Source organism: Rattus rattus, chromosome 13 (assembly GCF_011064425.1).
Source record: "Rattus rattus isolate New Zealand chromosome 13, Rrattus_CSIRO_v1, whole genome shotgun sequence".
In the NCBI taxonomy this organism is placed as follows: domain Eukaryota; kingdom Metazoa; phylum Chordata; class Mammalia; order Rodentia; family Muridae; genus Rattus; species Rattus rattus.
Window position 1 is genome coordinate 413,219 of NC_046166.1, and position 13,077 is coordinate 426,295.

The following is a 13,077-nucleotide window of genomic DNA, read 5'->3' on the forward strand; positions in this document are numbered from 1 at the left end:
TGCTGAGGAGATGTTGGTGGCCTGTGGGCAGAACAAAAGGCGGAAGGTTGTCCCTTGGGAGAGCTGATCCAGGATTCCTGGAGACCAGAGTCAGTGGGTTCCAAAGACAGAGCTCCTCTAGTTCAGTCTGAACTAGAGTCTAGATTCAGATTTCCTGGAGGGAGGGAAGGGCAAGGCAGCTCTGATTGGACCTCAGCAGAGCTTCCTTCTGGCAAAAACCTAGGGTTGGGCAGAAACTCTTCTCAGGAAGTCTGTGAGCCCTGAGGACAGTGGACCTCAGGTTCCCAACCCCCATCCACTCCTGGAGGAGGTTGCACTCCCAACATTGAGTAAATTAAGTACATTGATGAAAGGATGAGAGAAATCTAAGGATATTTTTTTCTTTTCCATCACTGGGATGAAAAAAAAAAAAAAAACCCAGATTCCAGAAAAAGGAAAACTAAGGACGCTATAGGAAAAGGAAACTTAGAGGCAAGACAAGGGTGAGTCAGTGTTTTGATCACTGATAATAAAAGACAGGGCTGGAGGGCTGCTCTGTGGTAGAGGACAAGGTAGAGGACGTGCTTAGTGTGAGAGCAAAGCCCTGGATTCCATCACCAGGTCAGAGAGGGATGGGGGAGGGTAACAGAGTAAGCACACCAGCAGCCTGCTTGTGGCTTTTCTCTTCCAGCTGCCCCTCTGGCTCCAGTCCTAGGGAGAAGAGACCCCCCTTCCAACAGGGGAAAGGTTAAGGGGAGTGCACAAACGTGTGTGAATGTAAATATGGGAGTGTGCTTCTCCAAGAGTGAGAGCATTGGGTGTTGTGCATTCTTGTGTGTCTGTGAGCTTGTGCAGTCATACATGGTGTTTGGGGAAATGTGATGAAAAATAAAATCTCCCAACCTAGAAAAACCACACGAGGAAAGTGAGAAAGAGAAACAAACAACTAAACAAAACGTATGAATAAGTATTATAAGATTGTGTCTCCTAGGAATGGGAAAAGCTTCACCCATGAAGTCTCACCAGCATGATTGCTCAACTAGGAGCTGAACAATGACAGCAAAATGTGGATATGGGTGGGGGAGCCCCGGATGCCTCAGCCCTACACAAAGAACTACAGGTAACTAAGGAATGCTGAAAGTGGGAGAAATATTCTTCCTCAGGGAAGAGCACACAAAGAGGTTACACGATACCAAATGGTCAGCCCTAAACACATGTGTACAATTAACTTTATACAAACTGTACAGAGTCTATTTAGGAATACATATTCACATACATGTGCATGTAACAGCAATTAATGAAAAAAAAAGGCCATGAATTTGAAAGAGCAAGGAGGGGAATATGGCAGAGTTTGGAAAGAGGAGAGGGAAGAAACAAATGCTATAATTATATTATAATCTCAAAAATAAAAGAAGTAAAGAGGAGGAAGAGGAAAGTCAGGCATGGTGTCTCACAAGAGTAATCCCAACATTTTGGATGCACAAGAAGTTGGATCAGGATAAGTTCCAGACCAGCTTGTGCTGAGGTCCAATCTCAAAGCAACAGCAACAAAATTCTGAATATATTGGGAAGGAAGAAGTATCATAGTTTTCAGTGGGAAAATTAAGTCTATTGATTTGTATGTGCCTTTACGGTGGGCTAAAAGTCAAAAACTGTGGGGGGAGGGGGAGGGAGAGATGGGGAGAGAGAGAGTGTTCTGTCCCACAATGGTATATGTATGTGAAAAAGCCCTTTGCTGGTCAACTAATCCCCTACCACATATGGGATGTGGACTTCACTAACCTTGTCCAATGTTTCACTACATTGATTGACCTGTCAAAAAGACTTCAAGTGTCCATGTGAACAGTTCCATGTCTTCTTTGACCTGCTTCCAGGGGATATTATGGAAAAAAATCTGTCTGCTGCTGTTCACTCTGACATCTCCCAAAGTTCTGGAGATGAATCAGGTCATCCATAATTTTCATTCCATAATATCACAGTTTACTATCTGCCTCTTTCTGAACAATTGCTTACCTTATCTGGTAATCACTTCCTGTAAAGATGGGGGGGGGTGATGGCTGCAGTCATCACTTTCTATAGTGCAAAGTACTGATTAAAAGTTTCCTGGGCTCCATGGGAGGAAGAGCCACACCAGTAAAAAGTCTAAGTATAAATGTGACTTTATCCAAGGCACCCATGACATGTCTTCACCTTCTGTCCTTAGATGTGAGGAAAAGGCATGCTTGGAGTCAAGGAAGTGTGCCAGTGCTCTAAGCCTTGCTTCTTAAGGCCTGATTTATAACTATTAGACCTTTGCAGCTGTGGCAGAACGAAATCTGATTCCCCTAGAGTCACTGGATAGAGTAGTAGGCTCCTTGCCCTCAGTTGAAAGTAAAAGATGAATTCTGCTACTTAACTGTCCCTTCCTCTAAATCACAGACAGATTTGTCCTCTCCAAGCATGTGGTAAGATCAGGCCTATTTGTATACACAGGTTACTGTCTCTCCCTTTTACCATCTGTGTATGCAGATCAACTCAATTGAATAAGTAAATGAATCTTCCTTCACAGGACAGGGAAGACTTACAATGAAGCATCATCCTTGGCCACTGACACCAGGATAATAATGGCATTCCACAGTAAAACATTTTTGTGTGTAAACATCACTTAAGTTTGCACAGCAGTTGTTAAACAATAGGATCCTGACAGATGTCAGTCCACCAACCTGGAAATATTTTTATGGTAATCACTTCCTACAGCCCTTGAAGCTTCAAAAAGAAGACATTCAAATACTCCCCTAGAATACTGCACCTGGAAGGAAGCTACTACCTCACTTAATCCAATCCTTTCTTTTTCCTGATGAAGCCAAGGCATCCTCTGTGGGAGTAGGTATGAGGAGGATTCTGTCTTCCCTGGACTTGGACCTGGTACATGGCAAGAACTTATTAGAGCAATGGTTCTGCAACTCTTTAATACAATTCCTTATTTTGTGGTGATCCCAACCATAAAATTATTTTTATTGCTACTCCATAAATGTAATTTTGCTACTATTATGAATCATAATGTAAATATCTATGTTTTCTGATGGTCTTATGGGACCCATGTGAAAGGGTCCTTGGACCTCCCAAAGGGGTCACTCCCCACAGGTTAAGGACCACTTTATTATAGACTGCTGTTGCCTGTCTGACAGTATGCCAAGGAAGGCCATGACAGAGTGTGGTGGCAAAGTTGTTACCACCCAGGAAATCAATAGGGGCTATGTTAAAATCCTGAAATCTGAATATTTATACATGCATACATACATACATATACACATACATACATATACACATACATACATATACACATACATACATACATACATACACACACATATACACACAGGAGTTGAAAACAGGTCTTGTGGACAGAGGAAAGCAAGAAATGGGAGATCAAAGAACGGTGAAAAGGGGATTAGGTAGGCAAGACTCCCTTGTGGCTTCCTGAAACATGACACAAGCAGAAGCAGCAGTGAAAGCCCACTAGGCTAGGACTCTTCCGTGTGAGAAGTGAAAGCTTAAGGAAGAAGATGCCAGGAAATGTGGGACAGCCTCCATAGGTCTTCAACTTGGTGCAGCCCCCCAGGTACAGCTGAATTGGGATCGGGCTACTAAAAATGTTTCATAGAAAAAAATAAATGGCTGCACACTCCTGCCACGTGTGTCTCTCTTCCCTCCTCTCCATAATGGACTGTATTTCTTTAGATTATGAACCAAATAAACCTTCTTCCCTTAAGCTGCTTCTTTGTGAGATACTGGACTGCAGTGAAGAGAAAGGTAACTCCAGATCCCAATTCAGCAGCTCTCAGCTGCCATTTTCTGCTCTTTTACACATCTTAGTCTGCTTTGATTTTAAAGATTTATTTATAATTATGTTTGTGTGTTTTGTGTGTGTGTGTGTGTGTGTGTGTGTGAGAGAGAGAGAGAGAGAGAGAGAGAGAGAGAGAGAGAGAGAGTTTCTAAACATGCATGCAGTGCTCAAGAAAGGCAGACATGGGTGTTGGATCTCCTTGAGCTAGAGTTACAGGAAGTTGGAATCCACTTAACACAGGTCCTGGGAATTGAACACAGGTCCTCTGCCAGGGTCTTAGATCAGAACCATCTCTCCAGCCCCTCAGTCTGATTTGTTTGAAGGTATCTCTCCTTGACTGGTCCTCCTTTAAAGTGATATATATATATATATATGTATATATATATATGTATATATGTATGTATATATATATATGTATACGTATATGTGTATATGTGTATATATGTGTATATATGTATATGTATATGTATGTATATTTGGTTTCGCTAGCCTCTAGTATTATTACAGCAACTCAGAGAGCAACTGTGGTCCTTTCAAAGCCCCCAAAGAAAGAGGGACTAAATAGTTGCATGGCTTTCTTTTCTGTTCTTCCTCCTGTACAGCACCTAGGGAAAGCAGTGAAGGGAAAGGAGAAGGTAGGAATGACTAGGGGAACTAGGAGGAGATAAATACTCTTAAGAACACACAGGGCCTCCTGGCAGATAAGTGCTGCTGGACCAACACACCATATTCCTTACACAAGCAGAATGGGTGCACTTCAGGGCTCTGCTCCTTGATTTAGCCTTGCACTGTTTTATTGAATGCCTACTATGTGTAGAACACTTTTTCTTTTGCTTTTTGTTTGTAAACTCTAGTGGCCTGGTTGCAAAATCCCTAACAGGAAGCCAATTAAAGGACGGATTCCTTCTGGCTCACAGTCTGAGGGTCTATCAAGGCAGGAGAGGCTCTCATCTACACGGGTCAGGTAGTAGAGAGAGATGACTAAGAACACTCAGATTCCTTCCTCCTTTTTCTCTTTTTATTTAGTCCTGCATTCCAGCTCATAGGATGACATCACTATATCCACTTGTGCCTTCCTTCCCCAGTTAAAAGATCCTAGAAACACCCTCTTGAACATATCCAGAATTGTTTCTCCAAGATGACTCTAAATCCAATCAAGTTGACCATGAATACTAAGCATGACAATGTGCATCAAGGTAGAGTTGTGTGAAGATTCACTAACTGATAAAATCTTTGTCCATAATGGATTTAAATTCTACAAGGAAGAGATGGACAATAATATTACCAACAAAGAAAAATTTAAGAGGCAAATATGACCTGTTAAAGGCAAAGCAGGTAAGGTTTGGAATACAAAAGTGTTTTAAGTATGACTGTTAAAGCAAGAGCATGCATAACAGACACCCCCTCACCCCGTGTTGACTGCATGAGCTTCAATTTGCAGCTTGGAAGTGGCCTGTCTTCACCTTTGTGAAGTCTGTCAAAGAACCCAAGGTTGAGGAGAGTATGGTGGAACAGGAAGTCTTTTGAGAAAAAACCCTTGGGAATCAAGTGCCTTAAGGCTGAAAGCCATTTGCAATGAAGAAGGGAAGGCAAAAAAGTTGGCAAAGCAATGAGGCCTCATTGTGAAGCTCTTTCACTCTGCGATGGAGGGCCTGCTCTTAGAATGGAGTTCCCTGTGATCAGGGATTGTCTTTGGAGCATGAAAAATCTAAAAGAAACATTAGAGAATGCACATTCAAGTATTTATTCAACTAATATTTATTGAATATCTACTAAGTGGTGTGCTCTGTGCTCAATGCTTGGGAACAAAATAAGTTCTTTCTTCATAGAGTTCATATGTCTAGTAATACCAACACTAGTCATCATACAATTTTCAGCATCAAATATCAGTCTCCATTGTTTATATCAAACTTCTATGTCTTGAGATATAATTTATTTAAAGAAAAATTCACCCAAATAGGTGCACAATTCTATGCATTTTGCAAATTGTATATAGCCATGACAAGAGAATGACTTTTTCAGCAGAGGGACATTTGGGCCATTCCCAGTGTGGTGAGATTGTGGATAAACTACTATAATAATGTTTCCATATACATTTTTGAGGAAATTACCTTTATTTCTCCTGTATAAGTACCTGAGGATCCAAGATTGCTAGGTGAAATGCTAAAAGCATGTTTAGTTCTATAAGAAACTATGAGAATTTAACATGAATACCATGTTTGTATTTTGGTCAGCAAAACACTATGATTCTAATTGCTCTGTATGGTTATTTGTTTATATTTTAGCTATCTAATGTATGTACATGGGAATCTCATCATAGGTTTTAGTGTGATTTATAATTAAAATTTTGATCCTCTTTTCCTGAGGTTGCTAAGTTGCCTATGTTGTAAGCCGCCGCATCTGTATTACTACATTGTCATAACCCTGGGAAACTAACCTGGCCAAACAGTGAGCAGTTCAATTAGGAAATAGAGAAGATATGCAAAATGACTCTAACCAGAGAAGAAATGAATGCACACAACCTCACAGATAGACAATCCTGGAATCAATCATGTGATCCTGCCTTGCTCCTTTCTGGTGTTCCAGGAGAGAATGTAGTCCCTGTCTCTTTCAGTATGCGGTGGCTGCTGGTGTCCAGGGCTTTGGACTGCCTCTGCTGTGTAGTTCTAGTGCATTCTTTTGTCTACAGGTGAACCTTCCTGCCTCTCTTATTCAAATGCATGTGACTTCATTAAAGACCTGCATGATCTGGGATAATGTCCTCAGTTCACGTTGTTCACCTATAAGGCCACATACACAGGGTACATGGCTTATGGCCTGAAGAGCTCACGGGTTTTATTCAGGAGTAACATTCTACCTACCATGTTGGCTTCAAGAGTTCTTCATAGATCTGGTTTAGCCTTTTAGAAGATATGTACTTCCTATCTGAGACTTATCATTTCATTTTCTTAACTGCATTTTGTTTTGTTATTAAGATACAATCTTGCTATATATCTTACGGTGGCTTCAGATTTCCTCTTTTCCTCACTCAGTTTCCCAGAGATGGTACTACAGATATGGGATACTTATACTTGGCTCTGAACACTATTTCTTTTCATTATTGTTGTTATTTGTGGTGGTGTTTTAATAAAGGATCTCACTCTGTAGTCCTGTGTAGAATGAAACTTGATAGGTAGCACAGGCTAGCCTGAAATTTTATTTAATCTCCTTCTTCTGCCTCCTAAGCACTAGAATTATAGCATGTACTACCATGACTGGCCTTAACTTTGTTCCTTATAAGTTCATTTCTAGTATTTTGATGAGGTCCAATTTTTACGTTATAAAATTTTCTACTGTGATTTATACTTTGTCCTATCTGAACAAGCTTGGTATAAGCTAAGGTCACCATCTGCTCAAAAACCTTATTTTCTCTGTTCAATTACCTTTGCATCCTGTCAAAATCCAGCTTAATGTGTTTGTTTATTTCTGGTCTTTATTCTATTCAATTAATTTGTGTGTCATCCATGTCACCTCCTCATCTGGTTTACTGTCGCATTATAGGAAGTATGGAAATTTGATTGTCTGAGTCATTCAGTTCTGATCCTTTGAAATATGGACACTTCTTCAAAATTTCACTTTTGCAATTGTTTTTCTTAATCTAGGGAAGCATAATTGCCTCTGTATGTTTTATAACTGTCTTATACCATTTAGTTTATGAAAATTCCTTGGAAGTTTTACATAAATAGTCATGCTGTCTGTGAGCACAGGGTACTTTCTTTTTGCATTCCAGCCTAAATGCATCACATCTTTTCTTTCCCCGAATGCACTGACTAATCTCCCAAGGATAGAGGTGAATTGCAGTGTTGACTGTGGCCATCCTCGCTTTGCTCCCTAGTCTTGTGGGGAAGGAAGGGGAAGCGAAGCATTCATTCCCAGTCTGAAATATGGGTGTGGCTTGCTGTGATTAAACTGCATTTTTGAGCCTACAGGACACTTTGGACCATTATGTCCATTATTATTTACTGTATATTTCACTACCACCCACTACTTTCCCCTCACCAACCTGCAAGTGCTTTTCCTTCCAGTCTGGATGGGAGAGGCAAGTGAGACTTTCACTGCGAGTGGTACTGAGGCTTTGACATGAAAGGAACAGCAGAGTCATTTAAATTTAATCCAAACTTTTTGCACTCTACAAAGTTGAACAGCTAAAAGAGAGAAAATCAGAAGGCCATGATTACGGAATGTACAGTACATGTTGGCTTCTCATTGCAATTTCTAACTTGCTTCTCCAGTTTAATCATTTCTTTTGAAGGCAGGGGAGTTTTCTCTTGTGTTTCTGCCACATTCAATTGCAACTTGTCAAATTTCTCCATCTCAGCTATGTGGAGTTTGTCTGCCATGGTTGAAGAAGGAGCAGAGCTAGGAATATGAACTAGAAGAGTTGGGTCTGCTCAGTAACTTCTGTCAGGTGTCCTCTCTGGACACAATCAAGCTTCTCTGAATGGTTTTTTTACTTCACAGCAATGATCTCAACTAGGGCACTGACATTGTTCCGAGGAGATTATCTTAGTACTCATTCAGATTTCTCAAGTGTTTTCATGCATACTTCCTTCTGTTTTGGATTTTGGATTTTTTTTTTGGTTCTTTTTTTCGGAGCTGGGGACTGAACCCAGGGCCTTGCGCTTCCTAGGCAAGCGCTCTACCACTGAGCTAAATCCCCAACCCGGATTTTGGATTTTAGACATAAGATTTAACTATGATATTCTGCCTGCACTAGTACTTACTGTTTAGCCTACCTCTGCCTCATAAAGGTCTACACTACCACAGCCAGCCAATCAGATTAACAAGTAATTTATTTTTCAAGTTGTTACAAATTGCATCATTAGGTATTTAGCTCCTATTAATTGTGAATAGCCTTCACTGAATCCCGTGAGCTCTGGCAGTTTTAGACCCTCTTCTCATCCAGACATCCTGCTTTGTATTAGAGATTTGGCTCCAACCTAATTGTCAAGTACCATTGCAAATATGGTGGAGTTGTTTTTAGTAGAAATGTATGAAGCTTGCACATCTATCTGGAAGATCATGTTGTTAAGAATTCCAAACCATATGCACAATGGTTTTGTTTTTTATTTATTTAAGTCTTTGTTTGCCTTTAATAAGCAAAATACACAAATATACAAAGCCTGCTGATGTTATCACTTGTCAATATGTAGTGTGTACAATCACAATATAAAAATCATAGGGCAACAGACAATTTGGTTATAAAACAGTAACAAGAGCAACAGAGCAAAAGATTGAAGTAAACACACAAGAAGAAGTAATACAGCCAGGCATGGTGGTGCACACCAATAATCCCAGCTCATGAGTGTGGGAGCAGGAGGATGAGAACTTCAAGGTCATATTCAACTACAAACCTAACTTGAGGTAATTCTGGACTAAGTGAAATACTGTCTCAAAATAAAAGCAAGCAAAATGAATAAATAAAAATGAATCATAAAAAATTCAATGTTCCTAGCAAACACAGACATCTATGTAAGATGGTTCTCACGTGTAAGTCTGGCAAATATTTAGTCTTGTTTCTTCATAGTGTTATAAGAAGAGGAAACATCTGCCTCAGAAGAGAGGGATGTGAATGCACGTGCTCATAAGGATATTTGACTGGGTGTATTCTTCTACTTCTGATCCTTTGTTCTAAGGAAGTCATCAGGCTAGCATGCTGCTTGTCTTAGTTGCAAAACGAGGGAAACAGTGCCTCCTGGTGTAGCACCAAGGAGGCCATTCTTATGACGGGACTTCAGGGAAATTTCCAGAGGGCACCTGTACCTGGTCAGACATTGTTTCTTATCCAGGCTAAAGTCCAACACCTGGCAGTCTTCCTGAACCAATATGACACCTGACTAACACCTCTGCTAAGAACCCTATGTGGCAGTCCTGAAACCATGTAAAGTCCTGAACAAACCTATCTATCACTGCCCTCCAGAGTAGTCATAATGGGAAATTTTTGAAATGATTTAAATGTGCAGTAGCATGTTTGTTGTCTGCCTTTCTAAAAAAAAGAGTCTTCTTATGCATCTCAGGCTGGCCTGAAATTCCCTATGTGGCCCAGGCTACCATCAAACTTGCTAGCGATCATTCTGCCCTAGTCTCTCAAACACTGGGATACAGACAAGAGCCACCATGTGTGACTTTGAATTCTTGTTTTAAAAACGAATTAAATGATATTAGGGAATCACCAGCATCGTGATTTTAAAAATCAAGATCCAAATTGGATGATTTTATAAAAGCTTCAGTATGTTTACAGACATATTTGCATATATGTTTATTTGTGTAAAGGTGGACAGTGGTTTGCATTGTTTTTGTAAGGAACTAGTTCCCTGGACACAAGAAAATGGAAAAACTTTCTTAGGATATAAGGTATTGATTGGAATTCAACAGTACAAAACAGGTGTAGCCAGCAGGCAACATAATCAACATTTGTAGTGGGATTTCTAGAATCAAAACAGCTAGATTGAAATCTCATCGACTTGCTGTGTGACCTTGACAAGATACCTAACTTCTCTGTGCTTCTGAATTCTCCTTTCTGAAATGAGCAGAATACAGACCTTATCCATCCCTGGAGTTTCTCAGCATAGAGTACTAGGGCAGAGTGAGCCTGTAGAAAGGGTCTATTGACTCTAAGGTGCACTGTCCTTTGCCTGTCTCCCACCTGTGGTAAATTCTTTATTGGAAGCCTGTTGGGAGCTCAGCTGTGAAGTCTCGGGGCTAGGGAGGCTAATTTAGCTGGTGAGGTGGTCTCCAGACCCCCATCCCTGAGTTCTAGGTCCTGCCCACAGCAGTCTTTTGTCTCTTTGGCAGTAACAGCTGCAATTTTCCCATCTCTCCATCTCAGACATGAGGATAATAGGCGGCTGCCCTCCCTGCTAGGGCCCCCGCAGTCGCTGTGAGGCTCAAATGAGATAATGGCAGAGACCTAATTGTGTGAAGCACGGGTGATTAGTCTCTGAAAGGCCTACTGAATATGTTTGCATAAAACTACTGCAATTTTATACTCAAAGGGTGTTCTTTTCCATATTATCTTTCTCCTCTCCCCCAGTAGTTCGTTATGTGGCTCCCAAGCTTGTAACACCCAGTCACAAGGATTTGCAATTCTCTCCAGCAAGCAGGTGCGGGTACTGCACCTCCGTCTCTCTTTCAGTCTCATTTTTAAGACCCAAGATGTGTCTTGTTAATCTTTTATTTGCACCCTAACTTTCATATCTGGAAAGTCAGCCATGATAGAACCCCTCCAAATGATGTGTCTTGTGCTCTTTCCCCAGGTTCAGGCCACTGTTCCTAAGTGGCCTTGATGAGAAACAGAGGGAAGAGATATGGCAGTGCCTTGCATGGGGTGCTACCCCAAGGCACTGAGTACCCACAGCAATCGACATAGCAGGGCAGCCAACCACCAGCACAACTACATGCCTTTTCTCTGGTTTGACTGACTTATTTGGTCCCTTTCATGACACAGATGAATCTCTACAAAAATTCTCTACAGACAGGTTTTCTATAATAAAATCTTAGGACACACAGTAGATATTCTTTCCTCTGGGGAATCTGTGATTTACCTTGAGCCTCATCGAGTCTGGTCTGCTCCCTATGTAAGGAGAGAAGTTTGAGCATCATAAAACAGAAAGGCAGGCCATCCTCAGGAGCTAAGGGAGAGAAGTGAACCAAGACCTGTGGGGATCTGGAAGGGACACAAACTGCTTCTAGGTTGTCTTTATTCTGTTTTTAAATTGCATGCACAGTGTTCATGTGTGCTTGTGCATGTGTGGTTGTGTGTGTGTGTGTGTGTGTGTGTGTGTGTGTGTGTGTGTGTGGTGTCACACCCATTTGGATGTCAAGAGACAACTTTTTCCTCCCCTTCCACCAAGGAATACATAGGCTCGAACTCAGATAGTCAGACTTGGGGAAAAAGAACCTTTACCCACTAAGCCATCTCTCCAGCTCAAGGCTATTCATTTTCTGAGTGTGGCCATGATAGGAAGAGAGCCTGTCCTCAAACTATCACTAGATTTTTGGAGTCACCTGAAATGGCCTCAGCAATTTCCTAAGGCCTTAAGACTAACAGTAGTGTGAGATTCTCATTTGGCAGAAAGAAAACTCATAAACACTGCTCCTTTTTATGGAGCTTGGGGTCTCCAAGTGGGGTACCCTGAGTACCTGTTCATATAGCAAGCTCCATACTGTTTTTTAGCAAACACTTGAAATGATTCCCATAAGGAAGGACTATTCCAGAAACCTTACATCCCTGAGCTACCCATTGAATACCAGTAATTCTGATATGCACAATGCAAGGTCCTACCCTTCCCTGGCTAGAAAGATTCAGTGCAGAACTATGTTCGAAGCCTGGGCAGGGCTTCAGCATTTGAATGAGAATTGTAAAGTGACCAGTGTGCTACTTATATTTAGAGGGCCAATAAGCCACAATTCTTTAAGCAACAATGTGTGATGTCCCCAAGGTACAATCTGAGATACGCAGTGTGGAAAATATCAGACCACACTGGCTTAAAGGTGCTTAGCTGTACACAGGTGGTGTGCTTCTGTCTGTTCAAGAAACCCTAACAAAAAGCAATGTCTCCTCTGACAATGTCCCCTCTGACAATGTCCCCTCTGAGTTAAATACTTTCAGGCTTTGCTTCTCTCTTTTGCTTTTATGCTTACTGTCTCGACTTTGCAAAAGTTATGTGTATGGATTTTTTATGAAAAATAAGATGTTTTGGTCTTGGTAAGCAAAAAAGAAAACAAGAAGAGAGGAGAGAGAGGAAGGGAGGGGAGAGGTAGGGAGGAGAAGAGAAGGCAAATCAAGATTAAGGTTCAGTGAGTTCACTGGGATCCAGGTCACTGACTCCATTAGGCTTCCCTTCTTTAGCTTTTCTCTTCCCTAAGTCTCCTCATCCTCGTCTGAAAAAGATAAGGAAGGCTAACTGGACGTCTTAGGCAAGGTTTGGGTAGTAATCATTAGCAAACAGGCTGTAGGAGTAGGGAAAGAGGAAATTACCCTAAGGCTGTGTCCAGCAACCGGGTCAGAGTTCAGAATGTTGAGCCTTGCATGACAGTGCATGTCTTTACTCACAGCAGAAGAATTTCTGAATGCAGGGTCTTAAAAAATAAGTTTCACGATAGCCAGGGTTACCTAGAAAAACCCTATCTCGAAAAACAAACAAAAGAGACCAGAAGGTTGGGAAGCACATGTAAGTACATTCAACAAAGGAAGGGAAAGACATGGACAGGAAAATCTATAGGACATCAAT